Below are 16230 nucleotides of genomic sequence, written 5' to 3'. Positions count from 1 at the left end.
TGGGGTGATCTTTCTGAGTGGTATAGCAACAGGCATGAAGATTGTCCATACATGTACTGTTGGGGTGATTTCTTTAAAGTTTATATCAAATTGTCCAGCTTTAGTTTACATGCTTCAGAAAAAGAGCAGTTTCAGTTAGTGATTCCAAGTCAGAAGGGTGGGAGAAAAGTTGGAAATGTTAGTTTGGGGAGTTGCAGCTAAATATTGGAAGAAACTAAAAATTCAGGTTCTAATCCAGTTTACCACTAGAAAGCAAAACTTCAAAGACAATTAACAGTTAGAAACTAATCTCCAGAAAGGTGTATCACTGAAGCACAATTTTTCTCTCTATAGTCACACCACGTCAGAGATAGCTTCAATAAGAATAGTGTGTTTGCAAATCAAATGTAGTTTTAGTAAACTTGGCCTGATTCTTTACATATAAATGCAGCAAGAATGATGATGGATCATGTAGAATCTTTTAGTCTGTTCTCTTGGAACTTTTCATAAGGAATCTCAGACTTGTCTTTTTAAAAGCCTTGTGAGGCTAAGAAGCCAAAAGAGGGCTCACCATCAGCCTTTGTGTGCGATACCTATAGATTTGGGTAAGTTCCTCTCCTCATGAGGTCTCCAAAATATCCTGAGGTTTCCGAGTGTGCCAGGAAGTAGCCTTCTTTTCTCACCTAGTGGGACTGCTGGGAACCCTGTAAGAAAGGTACCGGGCCAATTTTTCCAAGGGGTTTTATTGGCTCCATAAAGTCAACCTTAGTTCCTTAAAGCTGTCTGGCATATTTGATTCTGTGCACATTCTCAAAATGACATTCCAGCCAAAGCCTTGGCAATATAACCAATGTTTCCAATTGTGTCCTATTACAAGGAGAATAGATTCTTACTGAATTTATGCAATTAACTATATTGACATGAAAATAAGAATTCTAAGTTTCTCAATTCTAGAGCGATCAGGTAGAGAGAAAAAGTAATTGTTTCATTTGTTCACAAAGATGTATCTTACTGAAATTGTTGATAGCTTAAGAAAAAAGAGAAAAAGTTTTCCTTAAACCTGGAAAAACAAAACATAAAAGAACCAGCAATGTCTCAATGAAAAAATCATAAAGATTATTAGTCATCCTCACCAGCTCATTTAGTCTCGTGTTATTAATTCTTATTCTACTTGAATCCAGTTTTTCCATTAGTTCTGTAAATTGTTACCCAGTTCAGTTTTATGATCTTAAAGTTATTAGAAACCTGTACATATCAAAAGTCCTTTCCTTGAATCTCTTTGAAAATGAAGTACTTTTGAAGGAATGCTTTTGCAAAGCATCAGAGTAAAACAATAATTATCTGTAAATGACAAAAACCTTTAAAATGCTCATTGTTAAAGATCTGACGAAATTCATTTTAATGGAATTGATAAGGAAATATGTTTATTTTTGTGGCTCACAACATTTTGAGATAATAACTGGAATTATGATGATAACATAATCAGCAGTGCTCATACCAAATCTTTACTAGAGTTGCTGTATCCAAGGAAGTAGTTCCACAGATGTTTTCTCCTGGTAATGTGCTAATATAGAAAATGGAAAGGACTCTCACCACTCTCGCTTCCATCAGATCCTGTAGGCAGAAATCTGGGAGACTGACATAGTAAGAATTCTTTTTTTTTTTTTAAGATTTTATTTATTTATTTGACTGAGAGAGACAGCCAGCAAGAGAGGGAACACAAGCAGGGGGAGTGGGAGAGGAAGAAGCGGGCTCCCAGCAGAGGATCCTGATGTTGGGCTTGATCCCAGAACGCCAAGATCATGCCCTGAGCCGAAGGCAGACGCTTAACGACGGTGCCACCCAGGCACCCCTAAGAATTCTTAACCTTATGCTGGCTTTTGTCAGAGGTCCCAGCATCTCTCAGCTACAGTATCTTGGAGCAAGCAATGTCCAGCTAGTAAAGGTCCCTTCATGGTCACCAACTGTAGGAGGAAAAATTTTCCTTCTACCCTGCTAGGTTCTTTAGCTGGTTTAATAATCAAATTGACACAACAGATTAACAGGAGAAAAACAAGTTTACTTACATATGTACAGGAGCCCCATGAGAATATGAGGCCCAAGGGCAAGTCAAGCAGTTGAGGGTTAATATGCCATCCTGAGCTGAGGAATGGGATAGGGGCATGGGACTTCGAAGGAGAGGAGGACGATTCACAGGATAAGAAGAGCAGATGTTTGGTAATTAGATGTTTGTCCTGCCATACATATAGGTCTTAGAGATTAAGAGTTATCTGTGATAAAGCTCTCTTTCTGGTCCAGGCCTCCTGTCTAAACTCTTTTAGGTAGTTAAGGGAATGGTAAAAGTTTCTCTTAAATTTACTGAGTCTTGATTGCCTTCAGCTCAAAATAATCCACATTCCAAAGGTTATGTATTTTGGGGTCACATATTCTACTCCCCATTAGGGTAATAATGTTTTGTTTCTTAATCTGGAGACTATTTACATGGGTGTGTTCCGTTTGTGCAAAGTCATCATGTTGTGCACTTATGATTTGTGGAATTTTTGTATGCATAGTACATCTGATAAAAAGTTCAGAAAATACTGTAAAATCATCAACAGAAGGAAGTTCTTTTATTGAAATACATGAGTATTTCATGTATTTCATGAAATGTACAAAATTATTTCATGACAGAATAATAACTATCCTTCCATTAACTTTAAAAGAGGAATTTGGTCTGCAGTGGTATGCTGGAGCCGGCTTGTGTGGCTCACTAGACCAGTTTATGTGCATCTTTGCAATTCAGCAACAACTTCTTTGTAGCTTGAAATCAGCCATGTTGGGAACATTTACACCATGGAAATTGGCAAATGCTACATCAGTCTGTTGTTTTCCCAGAGAGCTTCTTACCTACACAGTACAGAACTTAGATCTCTTTGCACATGGGACTGTTATTTGGCTTGCATTACAAACAGTGTAATTTTTAAACAATTAGTATAAATGTTGAAAGTGGTTAAGATGAGCATGCTTTTTAGAATTGTTATCACACTTTGAGACTGCAAAGAATCCTTCTCTTTTTCCTCTATAAATTTGAGGAGACTTATTTGCATTCACCTGTCAATTCGTAAGAGGCAATATATCATCAAGAACTTTGTTGTCACTTTAAATTTGGTTTCAGTGTCACAAATTAGCATTACAAGAATATTACCATGACTTGAAATCTACTCTTGGTAATTAGAGTCATTGTAAATCTCCTGAGACTGAAGCTATGTTCCTTTTTTTCTTTTTACTGCCGGAGAATGAATAAGGTAATAGAGAAAGCTAATAGAATTGTCACCTGCAGTTCTGAGATACTCAGTTCTATGCCGGTGTTTTTTGTCATCAGGTGCATTCAGACATAATAGATAGTCTCCTTGTTGAACTGTTGTCAATGGCATCGTTGCAGCAAAAGATGCCTAAAGAGTTTAACATTTTTCTCTATTCTGTTTAATTCTTTATGTCTCTACCTCCTCCTTCTCACTTTCTGTTTGTTTCTGTCTATAGCCATAGTCTTCTATTCATTTCTGATATCATTTTAGCTTCTCAAATATTAAAATCTTTAACACACTGTGACAGGTGGGTTCTAGTAGGTTCCCCAAGGGAAATTTGGAGGTCTTTTTCATGTATGTAAAAAATTTTTTTGATTGTTTCAGTCGTATTTTTGCTTCATGACAAAAAAATAATGGCTTATGATTAGAAAGTGTCTTTAGATTCTTTAGAACCATCTTGTTTCTAAGAACCCCTACTACCATCATGCATTAAAAATAATTTTAGTGACTAAGTAACTAACATTACTTAACAGGTATCAAAATAGATGATTATTTGTTAAAGAGCACCAAAAGAGGGAGACAAGAAAGTGAAAGCATTGTAAAGGGAAGAAAACAGGTGTGCTAGTTTTGCTTACTGTAATGTCAAAACTAGTTATTGGGTTCAGCTGTTGTTCACCTCTTTCATTTTTAATAAAGCATCATCTTTTCAGTGTTTTAGCAGTCATTGATGATCAGTGTCTGGATCCACTGTTTCTTTAGGGATTACAAAATGATGATATTCCATCACCCCTCATCTTTTTCAGCTGTATTTCTTCTATAAAGAAAACTTTGATTGACTTTTTGATTACCCTGAAGGACACTTTATGCGGGAAAGGCATGTAAATGCTTGATTCCCTTTATTTCCATCGACTGCCTTTGACTTCTTTTAGTTTAGTTTTTAAAATATTTTTCTAGTCAGTAGAAGTTCTATGTCTTTTCAGATCTTCTTGGAGTTTACTTATTTTCAAACCTGTTTTTCTTTCTTTTTTTAAAAAAGATTTTATTTTTTATTTAGAGAGAGAGAGAGAAAGAGTGCTAGCAGGGGGAGGGGTAGAAGGAGAGGGAGGAAGAGAATCTCAAGCAGACTCTGTGCTGAATGCAGAGCCCCACCCCGGACTGAATCTCACGACCCTGAGATTATGGCCTGAGTCGAAATCAAGAGGCAGAAGCTTAACCCACTGAGACACCCAGCTGTCCCAACCTGTTTTTATTTCTTGAAATATAGTGTTTTATATCCTATGTTTCATAATCCAATTATATGAAAAAGTCTTAGCCAATCTATGTCACCTGTTGTTTCTGCTGCCTGTCAATCAGTGTTTTATTTCCTTTTGAACTATGAGCTATATATTTTTGGTACCTTATCTTTAGAAATTCTTTGGGGGTCTTTTATGAAGGTAGGTTCCTCCATGAAGGAGTTTCTTTCTTTCTTTTTTTTTTTTAGATTTTTATTTAATTAGTTACTTTCTTTATTTGAGAGAGAGAGCAGGAGCTAGGAGGAGAAGCAGAGGGAGAAGCCGACTTCCTGCTGAGCAGAGAGCCCGATGCGGGGCTTGATCCTGGGACTCCAGAATCATGACCTGAGCTGAAGGCAGACACTTAACCAACTGAGCCACCCAGGTGCCCCCATGAAGGAGTTTCATTTGTTTCTATCAGAAGCCTATAGGCATAGCCAGCTTTAGACATCTTCAAAATATCAGTTCCCTTAAAATATTTTAGACCACCCATTCAGCGTGGATTCAGGCTGCAAATTGCGGTTTGTGGTTACAAGTAATCAAGGAAGAATTCTCCTCTCCTTCCTAGCCCCAGGTTTTGAGATGGGCTATATATCTTGGGTAGTGGGTAGGAAAGTTTATAACTAATTAACTCTATATTGATAGTTTAGTCCTTGGGTCTCAGACTTACGGACAAGTCTCCAGTTAGGCTTTCCAACTTGGGTAGCCCCTGGGATTTGTCTTCTATCCTCCAGCTTTGAAGATTGTATGAACCAAAGTTCAAGTTCATTGGGTTCAGTAAATGCCCTCATAGCAAAAAGGTTAGTTTCAATATTCTGGTTACCTCTTAGGGTTCCCAACTTTACTTCTTCTTCTTCTTCTTTTTTTTTTTTTTTTTGTAACCTGTATATTTCTCATTTTTTTTAGCAGGTCATGGATGCACTTGAGAAGATTTTTAAAATATATCTTATGTAGCATTTTTAGTTGTTTTTAGCAAAAGCCTCAGTCCACAAACTTCATTCTATCAGACATACAAACACCTTCATTATGTGCTCTTTTCTTTAACTGTGCTTCATTCTTTAATCCTTAATTATGTTATTGTTCAGATTTTTCTAGGTATTTTATATTTGTCAGTTGTGTATATTTTAGTTCTTGTGAGAACACTTCATTTATTCTACTGTTCCATTTTATTTCAGCCTGCTAGATACATAGTAACTATCCAGTAAAATTTTCACTGATCAATATAAAATAAGTGAGGTTTTGTTAAGATTATTTTAGAGTGTATGGTACTTAAATGGTATGAAAGAGTAAAACCCTTTTTCTAAAGTAATTGGAGAAATTTAACTGATATTTGGGGATTGCTATTTAAATATCTATGTGGTATACATGCATATATGGGTATTTTATTTTCTCTGTATTTTATTAAGTAAGTGTAAAATGGACTGAAATATGTTCTTTTCCTTTTGAAATGTGAATTTTGGTCAGTAGGGACACATTGTTCCTCTGTAGGTTCTTTAGCAGATAGGAAGCAGATGTGGCATTGGGAGGAGACCACTAGGGGAAGAACAAATGTATGAGTAATCTGGAAAAAGATTAAAGTCAACTTATGAATTAAATGTCAGCCTTTGGACCCAAGCTTTTCCATTCTTGGTACTCAGAAGAGGCAAGCAACTGAGTATTCTTAAAAAGAAAGAGATTGTTCTTAGAAGCCAGTAGTATTTCACTATACTTAACTGTCCTATTTCCAGGTGTTTTTGTTTTTATTTTACAATCTGATTTTGATTTTCTTTGGTTAGGTACAATGTAACCCTTCATTAGCCTGGATTTGTACTTAACGAGTCTTCTTTCATTTGGTTAGAGAATGTCTTTAAAATCATATGTACTTTGTCAGTGCATTTCTAGGAATGTATGGCATGTTTATTAGTCAAATGCCTTGCAGATGGAAATGGAATTTTGTGAGGAATCTGGATCAAATATAGATTTACTTTTACTTGAATAAAACTATTCTAAGCATAAAGACTTTAGTCTGAATATCAGTGCTAGCAGCCGACCTGGGAAGGGTTGCCAGAACAGTACCTGCTAAAGATGGTAGTGATTTTCCTACTCCTGGTGCTTCTTTGGTTGTGCTTGAATTATAGACATAGACCAGGTGGGCATCAGCAGGTCTCCTAGATCTCTGAACAGCTTCATAATGACTACATTCACTGGACATAGTATTTTCTTCTGTATTCACTAATGTGCTTTATATTTTAATCCAGTGAAGATACTGTGTAGTTTTGTGTTTAACACCACCCATTTGGTAATCATTGGACTAATTACATCCCCCAAAGGAATACTTGAGCATTTGGGCTAGGAAAAGCTACAGTCATTTTAGTTTAAAATTATACTTGCAGTAAGAAATAAATCATTGACTCATAGGCGCCTGGGTCAGTTGAGCATCCGACTCTTAGTTTCAGCTCAGGTCATGATCTCGGTGGTGGGATTGAGTCACACGTCAGGCTCTGCACTCAGCTCAGAGTCTGCTCAGGATTCTCTCTCTTTCCCTTTCCCTCTGTCCCTCCCCCCAACTTATGCTCCCTCTCTCTAAAATAAATAAATAAATCTTTTTTAAAAAAAAAGAAATAAATCCTAGACTCTCTGCAGTCCGACTTGTAAATAAATATTAAATAACAATAGGGGCGCCTGGGTGGCTCAGTCAATGAAGCATCTGCCTTTGGCTCAGGTCATGATCTTGGGGTCCTGAGATCAAACCCCATGGTGGGCTCCCTGCTCAGTGGGGACATGGGAGGCTGCTTCTCCCTCTCCCTCTGCCACTCCCCCTGCTTGTGCTCTCTTTCTCTCTCAAATAAATAAATAAAATCTTAAAAGACTAAGTAAATAACAATAAAATCAGGATTTACCTACAATAAAATGAAGTTTTCCAACTTCTCTATGCTTCTGGACATATTTTTTCCACTTTTCAGTACACTTACCTGATTAGTGACAGATATCAGATCATAATGATTCCTGATAACATGATATCTTTTAAATAATTCTAAGACTAATGTAAGAAAAATTATTTATTAATTTTTATATCAAGGATAAGCCTTTTGAAGTCATGTCCATTCTTCATATTCTTTCATTCATTCACCAAAACTTTATCGCACACTTACTAGATGCTAGGCACTGTGTTAGGTTTTGGGATAGTGTTCACAGCACATTTCTAGCCCTCAAGAACTTTACAGTTTAATTCTGTTTAAATATGCTGGGCCATTGAAGGAAATTGCTCTTCAGCATAGAAGGGTTTGCTTGCCTCTACTGGCTCTGTTGCCTCTGCTTTTCACATTACTTAATTTCTTGAAGGTTGAACTTAGTATCCCATCTTGTGGTAGTTGGAGGAAAACTTAATGAAAGCCTTTTTGAAACATGTCCTAATAACCATGGGTCACCATTATAACATACTGTCCAGGGGTGCTGGGGTGGCTCAGTCGGTTAAGCATCTGCCTTCGGCTCAGGTCATGATCCCAGGGTCTTGAGATCAAACCCCATGTCAGGCTCCCTGCTCAGCTGGGAGCCCTGCTTCTCCCCGTCCCTCTGCCTGCTGCTCTGCCTGCTTACACTCGCTCGCTCTCTCTCTCTCTTTCTGACAAATAAGTAAATAAAATCTTTAAAAAAAAACAACAACAACATACTGTTCCAAATAAAGGAGACCTGATATATGAAAAGATGACCTGTCAAATATGTATTTTTTGTATGTTTAAATTTTTGTATTTTTTTTTTAAATGATTTTTTATTATATTATGTTAGTCACCATACAGTACATCCCCGGTTTCCGATGTAAGGCTCGATGATTCATTAGTTGTGTATAACACCCAGTGCACCATGCAATACGTGCCCTCCTTACTACCCATCACCGGTCTATCCCATTCCCCCACCCCCCTCCCCTCTGAAGTCCTCAGTTTGTTTCTCATAGTCCATAGTCTCTCATGTTTCATTCCCCCTTCTGATTACCCCCCCTTTCTTTATCCCTTTCTTCCCCTACCGATCATCCTAGTTCTTATGTTCCATAGATGAGAGAAATCATATGATAGTTGTCTTTCTCTGCTTGACTTATTTCACTTAGCATTATCTCCTCCAGTGCTGTCCATGTTGTAGCAAATGTTGAGAACTCGTTCTTTCTGATAGCTGAGTAATATTCCATTGTATATATGGACCACAACTTCTTAATCCAGTCATCTGTTGAAGGGCATCTCGGCTCCTTCCACAATTTAGCTATTGTGGACATTGCTGCTATGAACATTGGGGTGCATATGGCCCTTCTCTTCACTACGTCTGTATCTTTGGGGTAAATACCCAGTAGTGCAATGGCTGGATCATAGGGTAGCTCAATTTTTAACTTTTTAAGGGACCTCCACACTGTTTTCCAGAGTGGCTGTACCAACTTGCATTCCCACCAACAATGTAGGAGGGATCCCCTTTCTCCACATCCTCTCCAACAATTGTTGTTTCTTGCCTTGTCTATTTTTGCCATTCTAACTGGCGTAAGGTGGTATCTCAGTGTGGTTTTGATTTGAATTTCCTTGATGGCTAAATTTTTGTATTTTTTGATTTAAAAATTGATAGATTGATATATAGTTTACATGTAATTTCAAAAAGCACCCATTTTAGACTTCAAGGAATTTTGACAAAGTACATGTCCTCGTAACCACCACCCAATCATTAACCCAAGAGAGAAACCTGGGTGTTATTCTAGATTCCTCTCTTCCTCACATCCAAAGAGGTACTAGTTTCTGTACATGCTACACCCTGGTTTCCGTGGAACCTATCCTTTCCTCTTTACTCTCATGGCTTCTACCTTAGTTTTTGATATGTTAGAGCCTTTCTCCTTTTTTACCTCTACTTATTGCAATCTCTAATTAGTTTTTTGCTCTTAAATCATTTCTTTCCTTTCTACCTCCTATAATGTTAGTAATTATTCTAATAATTACTAGTTATTCTAATCCTATTAGAACCCCCCTCCCTTGCTTAAAATCTCTTGATGACTCTTCCCAGTTTGTATTCTCAGGCATCAATTTCTGAGTAAGAGATTGTTTCTCAGCAACTGACTTGGTGGTGACATTACTTATCATATAGGAAATATACATAGAGAAGCAAATTTGTGGATGGAAGATGATGACTTCATTCACTTAACACTGTAGAAGAAAAACGAATTTGCCTTGTGTTTCAGTTTTGAAATGTCGGAAGCATCTTTATTTGATTTTAGCTTTATGGAAACAACTGTCAGGGAAGAAGAGAAGCATTTTTTAAACATCCTTTAAACACCAGAAACTATTCTGAGATATTTTATATTGATGGGGGAAAATAATTTTGTTAATGCTAGGTGGGAAAAATTACAATGTTTGTTCAAGTTTATTTATGCTTGTAATAATTGTTAAGTTTCAGTTAGTGGACTCTCATTTTCACCTGTATGCAATGGCCTTTTAAAAAATGTCTTCCCAATTGATACTGTTCAAATGTCAATACTACCAAAAGCCATATATAGATTCAGTGCATTCCCTATCAGTATTCCAGTAACATTTTTTACAGAAGTCAAAAAACAGTCCTAAAATTTATGTAGAAGCACAAAAGACCCTGAAATAGCCAGAGAAATCCTGAGAAAGAATAACAAAACAGGAGGCATCACGTTTCCTGATTTTAAGCTACACTATAAAGCCATAGTCATCAAAACAGTATGGTACTAGAATAAAAACAGACAATTAGACCAATGGAATAGAATTAAGAGCTCAGAAATAAACCTAAGTATAACAGGTCAGCTTATATTTGACAAGGGAGCAAAGACTACTCAATGGAGAAAAGACAACCTCTTCAATAAATGGTGCTGGGAAAATTGGATACTCACATGTAAAAGAATCAAACGGAACTCCTATCTTACACTACTCACAAAAATTAACTCAAAATGGATTAAAGACTTAAATGTAGGATCTGGGGGGCCTAGGGAGTACCTGAATGGCTCAGTTGGTTAAGTGTCCAACTCTTGATCTCAGGATTGTGAGTTCAAGCCCTGCGTTAAAATATGTCACATAAAGCATATGCAACAAAATAAAAAATAAATAAGAAGTACTGCATCGAACTAAAAAGCTTCTACACAGCAAAAGAAACCATCAACAAAGGGAAAAGACAACCTATGCAATGGGAAGAATGTTTGTAAACCACTTATCTGAGAAGGGGTTAATATCACAAATATATAAAGAACTCATATAACTCAATAGCAAAAAAATAAATAACCCCCATTTAAAAATGGGCAAAAGACCTGAATTGATATTTCTTCAAAGAAGATATACAAAAGGCCAAAAAATACATGAAAAGATGCTCAACATCACTAGTCATTAGGGAAATGCAAATTAAAACCATAAAGAGTTATCACCTCATGCCTGTTAGAATGACCATCATCGGAAAGACAAGAGATAACAAATGCTGGTATGGATGTAGAGAAAAGGGAACCCTGTGCACTGTTGGTGGGATTGTAAATTCATATGACCACTACGGAAAACAGTATGGAGGATCTTCAGAAAATTAAAAACACAGCTAACATAAAATGCAGCAATTTCACCTCTTGGAATATACCCAGACGAAATGAAAAATTTAACTTGAAAAGATATCTGCACTGTTCTGTTCACAGCAACATTATTACAGTAACCAAGCCATGGAAACAATTGTCCATTGATGGATGAATGGATAAAGAAGTTATGGTTTATATACATCCATGAATATATACATAAATATATATATCTGAATATTATTCAACCATAAGAAGTAAGGAACTCATACCATTCCGTGGATGGACCCTGAGGCATTATGCTAAGTGAAATAAGTCAGGCAGAAAAAGATAGATACTGTATGATCTCACTTATATGTGGAATCAAAAAGCAAAAACAAAAACCAAGCTCACAGAAAAAGAGATCGGACTTTGTGGTTACCAGAGGTGGAGGATGGGGAAGAGGGAATTGGAGGAAGATGGTCAAAAGGTCCAAACTTCCAGTTATAAGATAAATCGTACTGGGGCACCTGAGTGGCTCAGTCAGTTAAGCATCTGACTCTTGGTTCTGTTTATTGGGTCATGATCTCATGAGTCCTGGGACTAAGCCCCGTGTTAGGCTCCACACTCAGCACGGAGTTGCTTGAAGATTCTCTCTCTCTGCCCCTCCCCCCACTCATGGATTCTCTCATCCTCTCTCTGTCTCTCTCTAAAATGAATAAATAAATCTTAAAAAAAAAAGATAAATCAGTACTAGGGGTGTAAAGTACTATACAATGATCACAGCTAACACTGCTGTATGATATATAGGAAAGTTGTTAAGAAAGTAAATGCTGTGGGGGTACCGGAATAGCTCAGTTGGTTAAGCGCCGGCTCTCGATCTCAGCTCAGGTCTGGATCTCAGGATTGTGAGTTCAAACCCCACATCGGGCTCCATGCTGGGCATGGGGCCTACTTAAGAAAAAAAAAAAAAAGTAAATGCTATGAGTTCTCATCACTAGGAGGAAATTTTTTCTTCACTCTTTTGTTCTTTCTTTTCTTTGTATTGCATCTGTATGAGAAAATGGATGTTAGCTGACCCTATTATGATCATCATTTCACAATATATATAAATCTAAGCATTATACTGTATGTCTTAGACTTATATAATGATGTATGTCAATTATTTCTCAGTAAAACTGGGGGAAAATGTCTTCCCATAATTATCTAATAAACACGTTTCAAAAACCATAATGAGCGCATGAATTGTGAGATTTACCTATTAGATGGTAAAAATAATCTCTACAGTAAAATAATTGATAAGAGAGGATCTTTTTACCTTGAGTGGGAGGAAAACATAGAAGAAATATTTAAATGTGACAATAAAAAAATAATGAACTTTATTCTTGCTATAGACCTTGCCTTGACCTTACTTGTCAACATATTATTTATTTTCTGTACCGTAAATATTCTATACCCTCTAGCTTTTTTTAACACGGGAAGAAGAGACATTCAATATATTGCCTGAGTAAAGGAAGTATTTTTAGGTCTAAATGTTTACATTAGTTATTTGAACAGTCATTGAATGAGGATGATTCTAATATAAATGATTTTTACTAACCTGCTCTGGGATATTATTTAGAAAGTTGAGTAGTCCTTTTAAAAATTGAAAGTCCTCAAAAAATTAAAAATAGAACTACCGTATGATTGAGTAATTCCATTTCTGGGTATTTATCCAAAGAAAATGAAAGCACTAACTTGGAAAGATATCTGCATCTTCATTGCAGCGTTATTTATAGTAGCTAAGATCTGGAAGCAGTCTAAGTGTGCATGGACAGGGGCGCTTGGGTGGCTCAGTTGGTTAAACGTCTGACTCTTGATTTCGGCTCAGGTCATGATCTTAGGGTTGTAAAATCAAGCCCTGTATCGATCTCCACACTGGAGTGTACACTGTACACTGCTTAAGATCCTTTCTCTCCTCCCTCTGCCCCTCACCACCACTTGTGCGCTTTCTCCCTCTTAAAAAAAAAAAAAGTGTCAATGGACAGATGAATGGATAAAGAAAATGTAGGGTGGATGGCTAGATAGATGGATAGAGAGATAGAAAGATAGATAGATAATGGGCATTTATTATTCAGCCATAAAAAAAGAATGAAATCTTGCCACTTGCGACTATATGAATGAACTTTGCGGCATTATGCTAAGTGAAATAAGTCAGACAGAGAAAAACAAATACCATATAATTTTGCTTATATGTGGAATCTAAAGACAAAAACAAAAACCAACAACAAAAAAAGCAAAACAAAGTAATAGATACAGATTGGTGGTTGCCAGAGGCAGAGGGCTGGCAGGGAATGAAATGGATGAAGTCAAAACGTACAGACTTTCAGTTATAAAATAAATTAGTCATGGGAATATAATGTACAGTATATCGACTATTATTAATAATACTTGGGTTGCATATTGGAAAGCTGCTAAGAGAGTAGATCTTAAAAGTTCTTACCACAAGAAAAAAAATTCTGTAAAAAATCTGTAACTGGATGTTATACTAGACATATTTCACAATCTATGCACATTTGAATTATTATGTTATATACCTGAAATTAATAGAGTATATCAATTATACCTCAATTTTTATAAAGTCCCAATCAAAATCCCAGCAAGTTGGTATCAGTGAATGGATTCTAAGGTTTGTATGTGAGAGCTAAGACCTAGAATAGCAACACAATACTGAAGAACACAATTGGAGGACTCACACTAACCTATTTCAAGACTTAATTATTAAGGTACAATAATCAAGACAGTGTGGTATTGATGAAAGAGTAGACATATATATCAGTGGAAAATAATAGAGAGCCTAGAAATAGATTCACACAAATAGAGTCAAGCAATCTATGACAAAGGAGCAAAGACAATTCAATAGAGAAAGGGTAGTCTTTTCAAGATGATACTGGAAATATTGGATATTCACATTAAGAAAAGAATCTAGACATAGACCTTATACCTTTTACAAAATTTACTCAAAATGGTTTGTAGATTAAATATAAGACACAGAGCTATAGAACTTTTAGAAGAAAATTTAGGAGAAAATCTTCTTGGGTTTGGTGATGAATATTTTTTTAAAGATTTTATTTATTTATTTGACAGAGGGAAAGACAGCCAGTGAGAGAGGGAACAGAAGCAGGGGGAGTGGGAGAGGAAGAAGCAGGCTCCCAGCGGAGGAGCCTGATGCGAGGCTCAATCCCAGGACCCTGACATCACGCCCTGAGCTGAAGGCAGACGCTTAACAACTGAGTCACTCAGGTGCCCCTGGTGATGAATTTTTAATAACACCAAGACCATGATACATGAAAGAAAAAATTTATTAGCTGGGCATCATTAAAATCAAGAATTTCTGCCGAGTGAAAGGCACTATTAAGAAAGTGTGAAAAGACAAGTCACAGCATAGGAGAAATATTCACAAATATTATATCTGTTAAATTATATGTATACAGGTATATTTTTATACATATCCATGATATACAAAAATTCAACAACACAAAAACAACAGGTGTTGGCAGGGTGGAGAAAAAGAACCCTTGTACACTGTTGGTGGAAACGTAAATTGGTGCAGCCACTAGGGAAAACAGTATGAAGATTCCTCAAAAAAGTTAAAAATAGAACTACCTTATGATTCAGCAATTGCACTACTACGTATTTACCCAAGGGATACAAAAACAATAATTCAAAGGCATACATGCACCCCTATATTTATAGCAGCATTATTTACAATAACCAAGATATGGAGCAACCCAAGTGTCCATTGATTGGTGAGTGGATAAGAAAGATGTGGGATACACACACACACACACACACACACACACACACACACATATAAAATGGAATATTAGCCATAAAAAAGAAGGAAATCTTGCCATTTGCAATGACATGGATGGCGGTAGAGAGTATTATGCTAAATAAAATAAGTCAGAGAAAGACAAATACCATATGATTTCAGTCTTAATGTGGAATTTAAGAAACAAAACAAGTGAGTAAAGGGAAAAAAGAGAGAGGCAAACCAAAAATAGACTTTTAATTATGGAGAACAATCTGATGTTTTCCAGAGGGGATGGGCTGTAAAGAGGGTTAAGGAGTGTCCTTGTCATGATGAGAACAAGGTGATGTATGAAAGTATTGAATCACTATATTGTACACCTGGAACTAATATAGCACTGTATGTTAACTAACTGGAATGAAAATAAAAACTTAACCATCCCCCCCCCAAAATTCTTAAAACTCAAAAATAAGGAAACAACTCAATGAAAAAATGGGCACAAGAGCTGAAAATGCAAAGAAGATATACAGGTGGCAAATATGCATATTGAAAAAATGTTCAACGTCCTTTGACATTAGGGAATTGCACATTAAAACAATGGGACACCACTACACACCTATTGGAATGACTTATATATAAAAAAAAAAAACCTGACAAATACCAAATGCTCGTGAGAATGTGGAACTGGCAGGAATGCAAGATGTAACAGCCACATTGGAAGACAGTTTGGCTATTTCTCACAAAGCTAAACTTACTCTTACAATATGATCCAGCAATTGCAATCTTAAGTATTTACCCAATTGAGTTGAAAACTTATGTTCACACAAAAACCTGCAGATAAATATTTATGGCAGCATTATTCATAATCACTAAAATGTGGAAGCAACCAAGATGTCTTCAGTAGCTGAATGGGTAAACAGACTGTGGTACATACATACAATGGAATATTACTTAGTGATGAGAGAGAGCGTGTGTGCTCTGAAGACACAAAAAGACATGGAAGAACCTTAAATGCATATTGCTAAGTGACCAAAGTCAGTGTGAAAAGGCTATATTCTGTATGATTCCAGCTATATGACATTCTGGAAAAGGCAAAACTATAAAGACAGTAAAAAGATAAGTGGTTGCCAGAGATTGAAGAAGAGAGGAGGAGGGTTGAATAGGATTGTTTAGGGTCATGGAGCCATTCTGTATGATACTTCTGCATTTGTCAAAACCCACAGAACTTTACAGCACAGGGAGAACCTTAATGTATACAAATTAAAATATTTAGGAGGTTAGAGGATCCCAGGAAGAAATGAGTATAGACTATGACAAAAGAAGCTAAGTATATTTCAACTGTATGAAACAACTATGCTGAAGGGATAGCAGGAGGGGAGGTGCTGACCTAAGTAACATTGGAATGAATGT

The 16230-nt window shown here is 36.5% G+C and overlaps 1 protein-coding gene across 4 annotated transcripts in view; it reads left to right on the top strand.

The window, feature by feature from the left end:
* LRRC49 (leucine rich repeat containing 49) overlaps positions 1-16230 on the top strand; it is a 154618-nt gene that overhangs the window by 74629 nt on the left and 63759 nt on the right. The window lies entirely within an intron of this gene.

This window comes from Ursus americanus, chromosome 28, assembly GCF_024610735.1.
Source record: "Ursus americanus isolate L20-20 chromosome 28, mUrsAme1.1.p, whole genome shotgun sequence".
Taxonomy (NCBI): Eukaryota; Metazoa; Chordata; class Mammalia; order Carnivora; family Ursidae; genus Ursus; species Ursus americanus.
The sequence above is the reverse complement of the archived record's forward strand: the minus strand, read 5'-3'. Positions and strand labels throughout refer to the sequence as shown.